General features: G+C 41.2%; 1 protein-coding gene across 4 annotated transcripts in view; it reads left to right on the top strand.

Moving 5' to 3' along the window:
* FOXO3 (forkhead box O3) overlaps positions 1–13,639 on the top strand; it is a 126,758-nt gene that overhangs the window by 13,737 nt on the left and 99,382 nt on the right. The window contains exon 1 of one of the 4 annotated variants that reach the window (XM_058734890.1): positions 3,024–4,372. The exons of the other annotated variants lie outside the window; for them this stretch is intronic. The gene's annotated coding sequence lies outside the window, so the exon portion shown is untranslated. Of the gene's footprint in view, positions 1–3,023; positions 4,373–13,639 lie in introns of those variants that run through there. 4 annotated transcript variants of the gene reach the window in all.

Raw genomic sequence — 13,639 nt, forward strand, 5'->3', positions numbered from 1 at the left:
GGAGGGTGACGGGGCTGGAGGCAGTTGCAGTAGAAGGTGGCAGTGGCCACAGTGGACTTTTAAAGGTACAACTTGGGTTATCAACCTGAAGTTTAAGGTGGGCATGAAATTATATCCAGTAGAGCTTGTTAGATGTCTCCTTGAAAATTCGTACTACTTTAGAAAGATCAAGTGGACAGCTGAGTCATTAATTCATATAATTCAAATTTCAAAACTGCTTTTTTCCTGAAGTGTCCAAATAATTGATTTTTGAAATATTCCTTTCATCATAAATTATCTAGATAATTGCTTCAGTTTCATATTTCATATTAAGCTCAGCTGAGTGATGTTTAACCCTTCCTGCTCACATTCCTCTTTTTTAAGTTTTAATTTTACTTGATTTTTTTTTTTTTACTCAGTATTTTTAAAAGCTTGATGCATTTAAATTTTTTTATAATACTATAATGGTTTTATAAAGTAAAACTCTTTCTCTGAATGTCTCCATTAGAACTTATCTTGCTGGTAAATTCTTTAAAAATTTTTTACCTAATTTAAAATTCAGTGTTGCTGTAGATCTTCTAGGGTTTTTACCTTATTAGTTAGGATAGCTGTCCTGGGGCTTCCTGCCAGCATTTATTTCCATGTCAAGGATTTGTTGTTAAACTCACCCTCTCACCCTTTATACATGTGCATCTTTGTAAATATATATATATTTACCGCCCAGTTGGTAGAATGAGAAGGGATGTATCTTTATTTACTAGTTTTCAGTACAGTCTCATTAACAGCATTAATTTGCCATGTATGCATATACCCATTGTGCAAATAAACAGTGACCCACAGACTAAATTTTCAGCAGGATACTTTTTTTTTTAAAGTAAACATTGAAACTCTGAACCCAAACATTCTTCTGAATTTGTTTAGAAGAATAATGAGCAGTTAGGTCAGGTGTACTGTTTGTGTAATCCTGAGAAGCCTAGAATGGGTTTATGAAAATTATGGGCCTGATTAATTTAAGGCTTTCTTCGAGCTGGTTCCAGGGTGAGTGTGCTTGCTTTGGCACACTTAGATTCTGAAGGTCCTCATAGATAACTTCCTAGGTGAGCTAGTATACAATTTTTTGAAATTAGTGGCCTAGATCAGGCCTTCTATTGCCAACCCTGTCCAATAAAGGTAAGCTTACAGCCTTCTGTTTGACTAGATAGATGCATGTCCTCTGCTGAACTGAAATATCTAAAGCAGTCCTATTAGTCTTCTCCCTTTCCAAGAAAGATCCTTATTTCAGGCTGAAAGGCTATGTGTTCTGGGCCATACTTTTGGCTTTACCACATTCAACTTTCACGTTCATTGTTAAGGTAAAATTCGGTACTTTGATCATAGGTATCAATTAGTAGGTGTTCTTTGGGAGGAGGGAAAGGGTTTATTCTGATGGTCTTATGAAATCAGGGAATGCTTTGAGTTAATTTGTGGGTAATAAGTACTGAATAAGTGAAGTAGCATGTGTTAAATTAGAAAAGTTGTATTAGTGAAAACTATGTCTTCTAAATTGATTTTGAAATAATTACTTAACAAATGGATGTTTTTAATCAAATTATAGTTCTCATTTTCAAGATGCTGATTTATCCACATCTTAGTTTTCTAATCAGATCAAAAACTTTAAATTGATGAATTGGTTTTTAAATGTTAACACGGTGGAAATACATCTGAATTTTTCTATCTGGGCTCCCAGTGTTTGACCTATTGGTATGAGCAGAGAAAATTTTCACCCAACTTCTGTCTGTATCACCTGCTTTGAGATTCCCTGCTCTGTCCATTGAGCACCAACTCTGTTTTACTGTTTTGCTTCATAATTATGCCTTAAATAGGATCGTAAAGCATTCAAACTTTTTTTTCCCAGCTTGTTACCTCATGCATCTAGTGCTAGTCAAGAAGGGAGAGAAGAAAATAACTTGGTTTTATCATCTGAACCACATGATTTTACAACTTTGAAAACTCATTTGTCAGTGTGGTTACTAGGAAGATAATTTCACTTACCAAGTGCTCTGAGAGTTACTCCTTCAATCTCCTTCCTCTTGCCTCCCCTTTAAAATTTTTTAAAAATTGTTTTCAGGGGTGGGGGCTCCCGAGTGGCTCATTCGGTTGAGCATCCAACTCTTGATCTTGGCTCAAGTCCAGGTGGGACTCCGTGGTGTGTGTGGCACCTGCTTGGGATTCTCTCTCTCCCTCTCTCTCTGCACCTCCCCCATGCATGCGGGCCCCCCCCTTCCGAAAATAAATAAACATTAAAAAAATAATATTTAGGGGCGCCTGGGTGGCTCAGTCGGTTGGGAGTCTGTCTTCGGCTCAGGTCATGGTCTCACAGTTTGTGGGTTCAAGCTCTGCGTCAGGCTCTGTGTTGATAGCTGGAAGTCTGGAGCCTGTTTTGGATTCTGTGTCTCCCTCTCTCTGCCCCTCCCCCACTTGCACTCTTTCTCTCACTCTCTCAAAAATAAACATTAAAAAAAGGTATATATGTATATTTATAATTTTCTTCAGGGGTAAGTTTTTTGGCACATGATTTCAAAGTTGAATCTTTAGATGATTTGTTTGTGAGAAGTTAAGGCTGTTTGCCTTAAGTCTCTAGTTATTAACTCTTCTGAGAAAAAATAGTACATTTGGTTAAAAGGTTTCTTGAAATATCGTCTGGACTGTTATAAGTCTTTGACAAATGTGGGCAGTTCCTTGATCATATAGCCATTTCTGATTTTTGAACCTCGAACAGCCAACAATGCTGGGTTGATTTTTATATCAGTCTCGGAATCTAAGAGCCTCAGTTTTACCTGCTGCAGTCACCCCCAGCTCTTCTCCCATTTTTTTTCTTTCCTTTTATGTCATTAAGATATTATGTAAAGGGGACTCACTGCCCTTCTTTTTCCCATTCACCTACTATCTCTCTGTGATCTTTCTCCTACATCAGTGATTTTCAACCTCAGCTGCATTTGCGAATCACCTGGGGATCTTTGAAAAACACCTGTGTCTAGGTCCCATCCTAAAATAATTAGGTTAGAATCTCTAGATATGGGGCCTAGGCATCCATATTTTTAAAGGCTCTCAGGAGGCTACAGTATACAGTTAGGGCTGAGAACGGCTGTCTTAGAGAAATGAGTTATCAACTATTTTAGAATTGACTTCTAGACCTATTTCTACCTTCTCCTCCGTGGGAAGATTACCAAGTAGAGTTTGCTCCCTGGAAGCTCCATATAAAAGGGAGTGCTGTCTAGTTGGGCTCAAAGAGAACAGTTGGTTTCTAAGACAAGGGCATCATTATTTAACAAACTGTGCTTAGCTAGGATTTCGTCCTCTCTTTCATATAAATGAATGTAGTTTCTTTAATGTTTCCAACTCCCACCTGTTTTTCTAGTTTCCAGTGGACCCTGGTTAACCTATTTTAAAGTTTTCAGGAATTTGCAAAAAGAGATGGTGCTATTTCAGGTCATTGCATGAGACTTGAACACTGAGACACTTAAATGTACCGTCTTTCTTTTGTGCAACCCAACCTGATACACTAATGAGACCTGCCATATTCTGACATTAAGCTAGTGGTTCTCAAAGTGTGGCCTCCAGATCAGCAGCATCAGCATCACCTAGGAACTTGGAAATGCAGGTTCTTGGGCCCACCACAGACATTGATTGAATCAGAATCTCTGGACCCAGCATTCAATGTTATAATAAGGCCTCCAGGTAATTCTGCAAGCTGAAATTTACGAACTGCTTAAGTCATTTGCTAAGACTGGAATTCCTCTGGTAACAGATTGGGAGTCAAAAATAAAAATTCTCATACCACCTTGGCTTCAGAATCCTGACAAGAGTGGGAAAAGATGAACAGCCATCTCATGGTGGTATCTGTTGAAATGGAATGAAGACCCTAGCCCCTTGAGTGTTCTAGACTTGCCACAAATCCTCGTTGCCGTGTAGCTTCCTGTGAGGGCAAGGGCACCAACCTCCCTCCTGGATAACCTTAATGAAGGATCTGCTCAGGTGCACAGAGGATGCCAGATGTTCATTCTGGGGCATATATTGTGTTCAAAGGACTTGTGTTTAGGTTGGATTCTTATTGTTTTGTGATCTTTTTTCCCTTGTTTGTTTTGGTCTTTTGGGAATGTTCTTAGATTTAAGACTAGCATCAGACAGGGGAGTAGTTGTAGTGACTCATCCACCGACAGACGTGGGACATGTGGGAGAAAGATAAGATTAAAATGTGCTGGGTGTAATCAGTGTGGAGGGTGAGTGACGCGAAGGGGAAAGTGATGCAGCTTTCATGATGAGGTCAGAGGAGACGCCGTGGTGGTGAGGAGATGGCGTCCATCTTGGCTCAGGGTCCTAAAAAGGTGCACAGCCTCCCACAAGGTGAAGCCAGGTAAAGATCAAAACAAGTTACTTGTGCTGTCAGTATCATTGGATTCTGTAGTCCATTAAGCTGGGCCTCATGATCATCCATATCAAACATAGCTGATGGCTTTAGGAATATAAATAGTGCAAAGAAGAGTGGGTTGGCCAGACTTGGAGGTTCATTTCAGGACCTCTTAGCAGCTGCTTCAGAATGCTGCCTGAGATTCATAAATACTCTTATATCTGACACATTAAAAAAACAACAACACAGGATTAGTTTGGATTACAAATTCTTCTGCTGTTAGTAGCATACCTTTTCCTTCATGAAGCTCTGTCAGAGGCAACAGGGCTTGCTTGGGTACTGAGCTGCAGAGGCGTGGTGATCTGTTTCTTCCTGGGAATGGGGAGGCCAGACAAGTTACTTTTCTCAGATTCGCCAAGATTCTTGAGAATGATCAGGAAGGCAGGTTCAGATGTTGAGACATCAGAATGTTCACGCAGTGGTGGAGAAAGCTACATCCAGATACTTCTGTCTGGGGCCAGAGTTTGGAGGAGTGTCCTAAAAGTGCCATGAGCACTGTAAGCAGCATTTAAAGTTGGACTCCAGGAGATTACTAGGGACTTCTAAGATCAGAAGTCAGTCAGAGACAGCTGGTGGGATGCTTCCCAAAGCTGCCACTGCTCACAGATGAAATGTGTAAATGTCTTCATTCACTTCCATTTTGTTTTTCCAAAAGGATGGGCCACTGCTTGAATGTTTTGGGCATGGGGAAAGAAGGGTATCTTGAAAAAACTCTGGTATCAAGGATGCATTTGCAGAGGAGTAAAGTATCTTAAGGAAGAGTCAGGCTCATAAGAAAAAGCCTGCCTGGCAGCAGTCTTAGAAGTCTTGGCTCCCAGCCCAAGGATGAGAGGGATCTGAGTCCTTAGCTCCTGTGGCCCAGATCTGAAGATGGTAACAAGGGACATCTGTCTGGTTGACCCCTCTTTCAAAATCCCTTCTAGGAGGCTGTAGAGGAGGCCTTTGGTTTTGAGGAGAAGGTCCCTCTGTTCCCTGACTTCTGCATGCTGCTGAGCTGGGGAGAGTTGATGATGCTGGAAAGCTCTTATCCCCTCTCTCCGAAAAGGGCAAAAACCATTATATCTTCATCCTGCTTTGGTGCAAATGAGAGATATATGCAGTCTCAGCCTTAAGGTTTACCCATCATTTTCATGGCTGTAACTAAAAGCTACTATTATTTGGCATATATTATGTGCCAAATACTGCTAAGAGTAGTATGCATATTAGCTCTTCCTCTTTACAGATGAGGAAACTGAGGTACAGGAATATTAAGTGACTTGGCTAAAGCCATACAGTTGGCAAGTGATAGAGTTGAGATACCTGCGTCAGTATGTCTCTGCTTTGACTAAACTCTGAAATCAATAATTTATCTACTTTAGGGATTTTGATTTTATAATACTGCCTGAGACCTCACTGGACTGTTCCATACTTATCACGTCTCTCATTTGGGTTTAAGAGTAGAGAAAGGAGGGGAGTTTGCATGATCTTCTGTTAAAATTAAGACAGATGTGTTCTGGGGCGCCTGGGTGGCTCAGTCGGTTAAGCGGCCGACTTCGGCCCAGGTCATGATCTCGCGGTCTATGAGTTCGAGCCCCACGTCGGGCTCTGTGCTGACAGCTCAGAGCCTGGAGCCTGTTTCAGATTCTGTGTCTCCCTCTCTCTGACCCTCCCCTGTTCATGCTTTGTCTCTCTCTGTCTCAAAAATAAATAAACGCTAAAAAAAAAATTTTTTTTTAAAAAAAAGACAGATGTGTTCTGCCTGGCCTGTCACTCTTTCAGAGCCCATAAAGAACGGGCTTGAGTGTGAAGTTGTAGACAAGCATTCATATTGAACACAACAGGCTTTTATTTTATTATTATTATTTTTTAAAGATTTGCACTCCTGTGAAGTGTAATTATTCTTAGGGATGGGACTCTGCAAACTGCCTGTTTTCTCCAGGTTGCAAAGCAGATACAAGTGATATTCCAAGAAGGGCGACCCAAGTCATATTTTGCAAATTGAGAAGTGAGACACAGATGCTCTGACTTGAACTGCATCTAAACTTCCCTGTGACCACTGCTTTTTTTCTCTCCCTCTCCCCTGGGCAAGTGGAAGCAGCCCAGTTGTGTTCCACCACTTGGTGAATAGCTACATCTTTGTGGCCTGGCTTCGGAAGCCAGTGGATCATTTAGGTCTAGCTTTCATTCTTTTCTTGGATCTTTTTCACACTCAGGCCCAGGATATTGTGTGTGTTGGTTTAAGAAGATGAACTGAAGTGAAAAGGTGTTGAATTATGGAAGCATCAGGAGGAGGATAAGTTGTAGAGGACATGGGTGAATACTTGATTGGCAAAGAGGGATCTAGGAACATGGGTGATGGCCCAGTAAAAATACCTTGGCTGAAGCTGGATTGTGATGACATATTAGGAGCAATGGCTGGGTTTAGGACAATTTAGCTATTATGTAACTTCTTCAAAGAACATTATCAAACAGCACATACATACTCTCAGATGATATCGTTAATAAACACATTTTCTGATTAAAATGTAAACAATTTGCTTTTAGTCTCTGCCATGGAACCATTGAGACTCCTTTGGGGAGAAAAGTGAACCACAGCAGTTCTTATTCTGGAAAGAAAAAGGAAAGCAAAGTTATTTGTGGTTCTGGAATGGTAAAAATGTAATAATGTTTTATGCTTTGATAGTGTCTTTCAGGGAGTTTAGAATTCTGAATAATTTTTTCTTTTGTCAAAGTGGGAGAGGCATTCTTTCTGTGAACCCAATCTCACAAGGTCCCTGGTGCTTGAGGGGCCAAAGAAAGAGAGGAGAAGAGAAGGAAACTGTATGTGCCATCCTTTCCTCACTGTCACCTTGTCATGAAAAATGATCTGCGACTTGCCAAGACTTTGTTGAAAGAACTTGGTTGTCTGGTATTTCTCATCTGCATGAAAAATAAAGTGCTTCCATTTTTTTCTGAGATTAATGATAAAGATAAAAGTTTCTCAATACTTTAAAATATAGGCTGCGCTGTCTCTAAGAAAAAGCTTCCTAAGAGGAATTGAGGCTATTTTTTGAATATTTATTATACAAACAGAGTTTTCAATGTCCTATAGAGACAAAATACTTTCCTTGCACTTTTAACCCCCATGGGAAAAAGGAGAAATCAGCCTTCTTTGTGGGTTTGGTATAGGCCATTTATTTACTAGCTGCTTAAGCAAGTGCCTACTAGCTTCTTCTGGATTAAAGATAGGGACTATCCTAAACATCTTGTTTTCCAGATGTAGGGAGCAGGCCCAGCAGGCTTGTGACTTCCCTAGAAGTAGTGAGTGTACATGAAGGTGAAGCCATGTGCTAAGTCCAAGATTCCCAGCTCTGTGTTCTAGCGGGAGACAGCTAGCTCTTCATCCAAGAAGTTGCATGGAGACCTTTATACCTTGTAAGAACTCAGAAACATCTCTTTCTCAGTCATTGATTAATATTTTTAAAAGAAGTTGGGGTTTTTTAAATGAAAATTTTTCATTCTGCATGTAAAGAGAAATGTCCTGAAAGACCTGAAAGAAAATAAAGGAGCTGTTTGTAAGGTAATGCATTTACCCTATTTAATTTAATACCTTTCAGTTAGGTTTTTGTCATGTAGATGTGAGTGCCTCTTCTAGAAGAGGGTAAGGGGTGAGGTTCTTTGTTTTTTGAGGAGACCGTTTTCAGGACAGACTTGAAGTTTGGTTTCTCCTGTATATCAGGGACTCAGCTTTCCAAATCTGACCCAGAAAAAATAGTGCAGTAGGTCCATCCATTGTTACTCACTACCTGCATTAGGTGTAACTGGCCTCACTCCCGACTCTCAGTACCCAGACCACCCTTCCTGGCAGTCCCACTTTATATACCTAACATTCCCCTGTCCATCTCACCTGGGCCTTGTTCCATGAGGGATTTTCCAGGGGAAGGACTGATATGAGAAACAAATTAATGCTAAATTGATGATGGAACCTCTGAGTTCCAGAACTAAAGGGCCTTGGTTGTCATCTGGTTTACCCGTTTATTTTCTGGATGAGGAGATTAAGGATGAGAGATGTAAAGGAGCTTAGCTGAAAAGTGCATAGTGAGGCCACTCTTAGTTTTGAACTGCCTAGTGGTCACCCTAGTCACCACCACTTTTATGGAGGATGGCCTGCCCAGCTGCCTCATGGGGGTTTGTGAACATGCCCGTACCTGCCTGGACATGTTCCTCACTTCAAATACCACTACATTATTCCCCAGGGAGGAACAAAGCTTTTTATTTCACCATGGCCAGTGTGGAGGCATTCTATGGAAATATACCTGTGAGAGACTTTCTCAGGTGGCCAAATGTTGTCTTCTAAATCTCCAGACATTGAAGAATGATTGATTGGTGGCAGTCCTATAATCCAGAGTGATGAGGCCTGAATTTTTTCTGTAGTTGTAGAGGGTTGTAATTTGGGGTAAGAATTACATTGCATATAATGTTTCCAAGAATAAGTGACTTTGTGCCAGAGGAATGGGCACAGTTAGCTGGATCAATGGTTTTAATTATCAGCAGTTTGCTGCAAAAGAAATTTGCAGTTCTGCCAGTCTTGATGCTAGACAGCCCATACCTTAAATGTGTTTGGTAGACTTGGATGTCTTTTATTGGGAATTAAGTCCCCAAAACAGTTTTCTATAACTATTAAAGTCTGATTGATATGCTTAGCTCTTTTGATGGCATTGAAGAAATTTGGTAGTCTTTGGAAGGAGCCATTTCTTTGGCACTGAGAGCAAAAATGCCACTTCTAGTTGAAAGGTTTGTGGCAGATGGGATTTCTAATGCTGTGGTGTATATGTCCTTTACAGGTGAAATAACAATATGGCAAGTTATCTGAGTCAAACTCCTGTAAACACAATTTTTTTTTTTTTTTTTTTTTAATAACAAAGTGGTTGGATGTTCTGGTCCTTCAACAGTGTATTGGTAGCAATGTTGCTGGCTTTTATAGCCTGGGCCAGGGTCTAGGTCTAACCCCAGGGTCCTCATGATGTACTTCTTTGGGGACAGGGCATAGGAGTGTGCTGCCTGGGCCATAGCCATGATTATTTATTCATCTGATTTATCCTTCTGCTTTCATTTAGCAAATGTATTGAAGTATTGAAGATCAAGATGGATGTGGAAGTAGGCATTGCCTTTGATGAGTTAGTTTATAGTGTGGTACATGACAGGAATGTACACATAGAAATGTGCAGCATTTCTTGGGAGACAGCATTAAGGAAGGCCTCTATGGGCCCAGAATCTACCTTGCCTGGGAAGAAGGGAAGTCTTGCTGAGCCATGTGTCCTGGCACATATTTCTGCCCATCCTTCACTGTTTTCACTTCTGATAGTGAAATTTCTGTCAGTATAGTATGTTGTTGGAGTTCATTTTCTTTTGTTGATAAAAGTATTACAGTAATCAAAGAATTCCTTGCAGAACTTTTGCAACCCTCAAGGAAAAGTGATAAAACACAGACCCTGCCTGATAAATTGCAGGGTACAGGGAGGGGAGGGAGTTGTCCTTCCTTTCACTTTGGCTTTGCTGTTTGTTTGTGTAACTGTGAAAGAATACTGAGTCTGCTTTTTGTAAAGGAGATAACTTGGCTCATCCCTAACATGCAGAGTGTTGGGTGAATTAATGAGTGGAAGGCACGTAATAATATGTGGTACTTATGTAGTCTTTTGATGATTTCACCTAAAATCTTGCCATCTGGAAACTTGCATTTACTAGGATGCAGAGCCAATTTTGGATGATACTGAGTCCAATGTGTATTTAAAGTGGTTTAGATTTTCATTTGGCTAAAATTTAGGAGGTTATGGACTAATAGAATAATAATAATGATTGCTTTTCCTAAGGAGACTTGAATAGCCTCAGAAGCACTCTAATGGAGATAAAAGGCAGGAATCTTATTCTGTTTCCTAGCCATGAAATTGAAACATGGTAGCCTGCTCTAGAGCTGGTCCTAGAGTTGTCTGTTTTGAAATGAAAAGTTGAATTCACAATCTATGGCTTTGGCTCTTGCTTTGCTACCAAGCCTTGCTGACTGTAAAGTCTCTAAGCCACAAAGAATCTTTGTCATCTTAATTTTCCAGCTGGGGAGCAGAGGTTTCCCACCTGGAATTTAAATTCTGCTGAAGGTGCCTAAATCCAAGCCTGATAAGATTGCAAAGCTGGTTGGGGCTCACAGGCCCCTTGACTTGGGGAACAGATGCTGACTGTTGAGTTTGGAGCTCAGTTGGCAGTGTCCATAGTTCCTTTGCTGTCTAGGGGGCCCCTGTGCACTTCCTCAGCCCTTCAGTAGAATGAGGCTGGGCTCATCTTCCCAAGACAGCTGAGAGCCTCTGCAAGGTGTGTCCCATGCTTTCCTACAATTTAGAGATGCCTTTTACCTCCCATTAGAGTGCTTCTAAGGCTATTCAGGGTACCTTAGGAAAAGTGATCATAATTATTATTCTATTAGTCTACAGTCTCAAAGATTTTAGCCAAATGAATATCTAAACCGCTTTAAATACACTTTGGATTCAGTATCATCCAAAATTGGCTTCCATAGAGTGATGGAGTGTGCTGCTCCAGGCATCTGTGCCCTTCATTCTGGCTGCTGTCCTGACACATCCTTCAAGGCGCATGGGGGAGAGGTGAGGAGCACAGGCCTAGTTCTGCTTCTACCTTGTTCCCATACCACATTCTTAGCAGGTTCTGTGCTTTTTCACTGCCTCTCAAAATCATCACAGATCTGCCATTCCTGGATAGACCCAAACCTATGGAAAAGCAAAGACCATCTTCCCCTAAAAATGTTAATTTCAAATTGATGTTTGTTTATGCTCCTTCACTGTGGCAACTTACAAAAATTTATTCTGTATAAAAGGATGAACCTGAGGGTAAAGGACAGTGTAGTGCTCGATAGGTGCTACAGTCAGACCACAGACTCTGCTCTCGAGTTTCATAGCAGCTGAAGCAAAAAGGGATATAAGATCAGCTTCCAAATTTATAATTGCTTTTAATAAAAACAGATCAGTTTCACAGAAGAACCATGACTTTTTCTGTTACTGAAAAGCTTTTTCTCTTAGGACATACTAAACAGAACACTGATCTAATGGATGACATTCTCATATTTGAAATTTGGTTCTCTAGAGTAATGAGCCAGTCCATTTGAGCATTCGTCCCTCAGTGGTTTATTTCTCTCTATCCAGCCTTGTAAATTCTTTTTTGACATACTAGGTGATTGGTTGAGTGTGTATGGCTCCAGACTTCGGAAGTAACTGGGACTTACATATGAAGCAATATGGATGAAGTTCTTTGGGAAAGTTCTCAGAGTTACACATGGAGAAAACCAAGGCAGGTGGGAAGACTGAGGAATCAGGAGAGATGGGTCGAAGGCAAAAGTCTTAGTATAAGGAATTGCCTGTCCCAAGAAGAAATAGCAGAGACTCAGCGGAAGGGGCTGGGGTTGAGGGGAATGCCAGGGAGCTGATGTGTAGTTGGTGCTCAGCACAAGTGCACTAGCATAGTCTAGCCTCCAGCAGGACTCAGGTGTGAGACAAGACTGGTTCTCAGGGAAGGGGCTAGGGAGTCATTAAGGGGCTAGGGAGTCAACATTTATTGAGCACCATCCTCACAGTAAACCTGAGGGTAAATCTTTTTTTGAGTTGCTGAGGAAGCTGAGGCTCAGAGTTGGGTCTGGCCCCTGATTGGTTCGGCAGGGGTCTGGTGTGCCCAGTGGATCAAGCTCACCGGGGTTCTGAGGGGCAGAGTAAATACAGACCCAGACTGCCCACCCCACCTTCTCCTCCCTCCTCCCTCCTCCTCCTCCCTCCTCCTCCCTCCTCCTCCTCCCTCCTCCTCCTCCCTCCTCCTCCTCCTCCTCCTCCTCCTCCTGCTGCTGCTGCTGCTACTACTACTGTCAGAGGTCTCTATCACTTAGGATAGTTACTCAGGGCTGAAGCTTCTCCTTGGGCAGAATTGGTCCCCAAACTGTTCAAGGGAGTGGAGTGAGGTGGTTCCATTGAGGGCCATTAGATGTAGGGATTGGTGGGAATGGGTGTCAGGCAGCACTAGGAAATTTGTGTGCCCACCTGTGGTGCGTATATTTTGCTACTTCATAGAAACATGTATATACAGTGTATGTGTGTGTATATGTGTACACACACACACACACACACACACACACACACGATTCCTCAGTTTGCCTTTGAAGTGAAAGCTGTGGCCCAGTGCTGCCCTTGTTTTTTCTCCCCTCCATTTTAGGCCAGTCCACGTTCCTGCAAACAGACAAGGCATTGTTTAAAGTACAATGTACTCTGCTGCTTTTGCATTGTCATCAGAAACCCTTGACAAAATGTTTAATTTCTCTCCGAGGTTATCTGCGCTTAGTCGACTTGCCTAATGGTGCATTTGGTTCTGAAACCTGGAACTTTTGCCCACCTGTGTTGCATTAAGTCTGTCATAGGACACAAATACTTTTATAGAAAAATTAAGGATTCCTGCATTTTGAGATGACTCAGACCAGTATTTCCAAACTAGTAACGTTAACTAGGACACACGCCGGAGAAGGGCTTCCTCTCCCGCCCCTGCAGCCTGTTGCTGGTGCCATCCTTCTCAGACCTCCTATGCAGTAAAAAGAAGGGACCTGCCTCCTCAATGTAGGGTTCCATCTTACAATGGAGACTATTTAAGGCAACCTTAACATAGTTAAAGCTCTAATTGTTGTGATGATCTAACCAGTTGCATTCCTTGTGACCTCATTTAAGAACATGTTTTGATAAATTCAACAAAGGTAGAGATGATGGGTGTGAGTTGTTTTTTGAGTAAATTACTTTTGAGCTATACTTTAATATATTTTGAAAGTTCAATTCATGTTTCTTTTCTGCATTTGGGCTTATTCTTTTGGTGGTATGCTGATTCATTTGCATGGACCATTACCTGGATATAACAGTATTACTTTTTTAAGCTAAACTATATGAAAAATTAAGATTTAACAAAAAGATATAAGGTAAGGTCGCTGTACAATCATTTCTTTAATGAGCTGTTACATTTTAAAGAATCAGAGTGTAGAAATTCAGTTATAGTCAACTTTACAAGAATATATTTGTTATACAAAATGAGATATATGTGTATAGACGCACAACTTCCTCTTTCTGGTCAGAACTGCTTCTGTTTTCTATCTGTGTATTCCTTAGTTCCTCACCCTCACCAGAGATGCAGGATAAGAAGAAACTTAGAATATCAAGACACACTGAGACT

Source organism: Neofelis nebulosa, chromosome 6, assembly GCF_028018385.1.
Source record: "Neofelis nebulosa isolate mNeoNeb1 chromosome 6, mNeoNeb1.pri, whole genome shotgun sequence".
NCBI classification, from domain to species: Eukaryota; Metazoa; Chordata; class Mammalia; order Carnivora; family Felidae; genus Neofelis; species Neofelis nebulosa.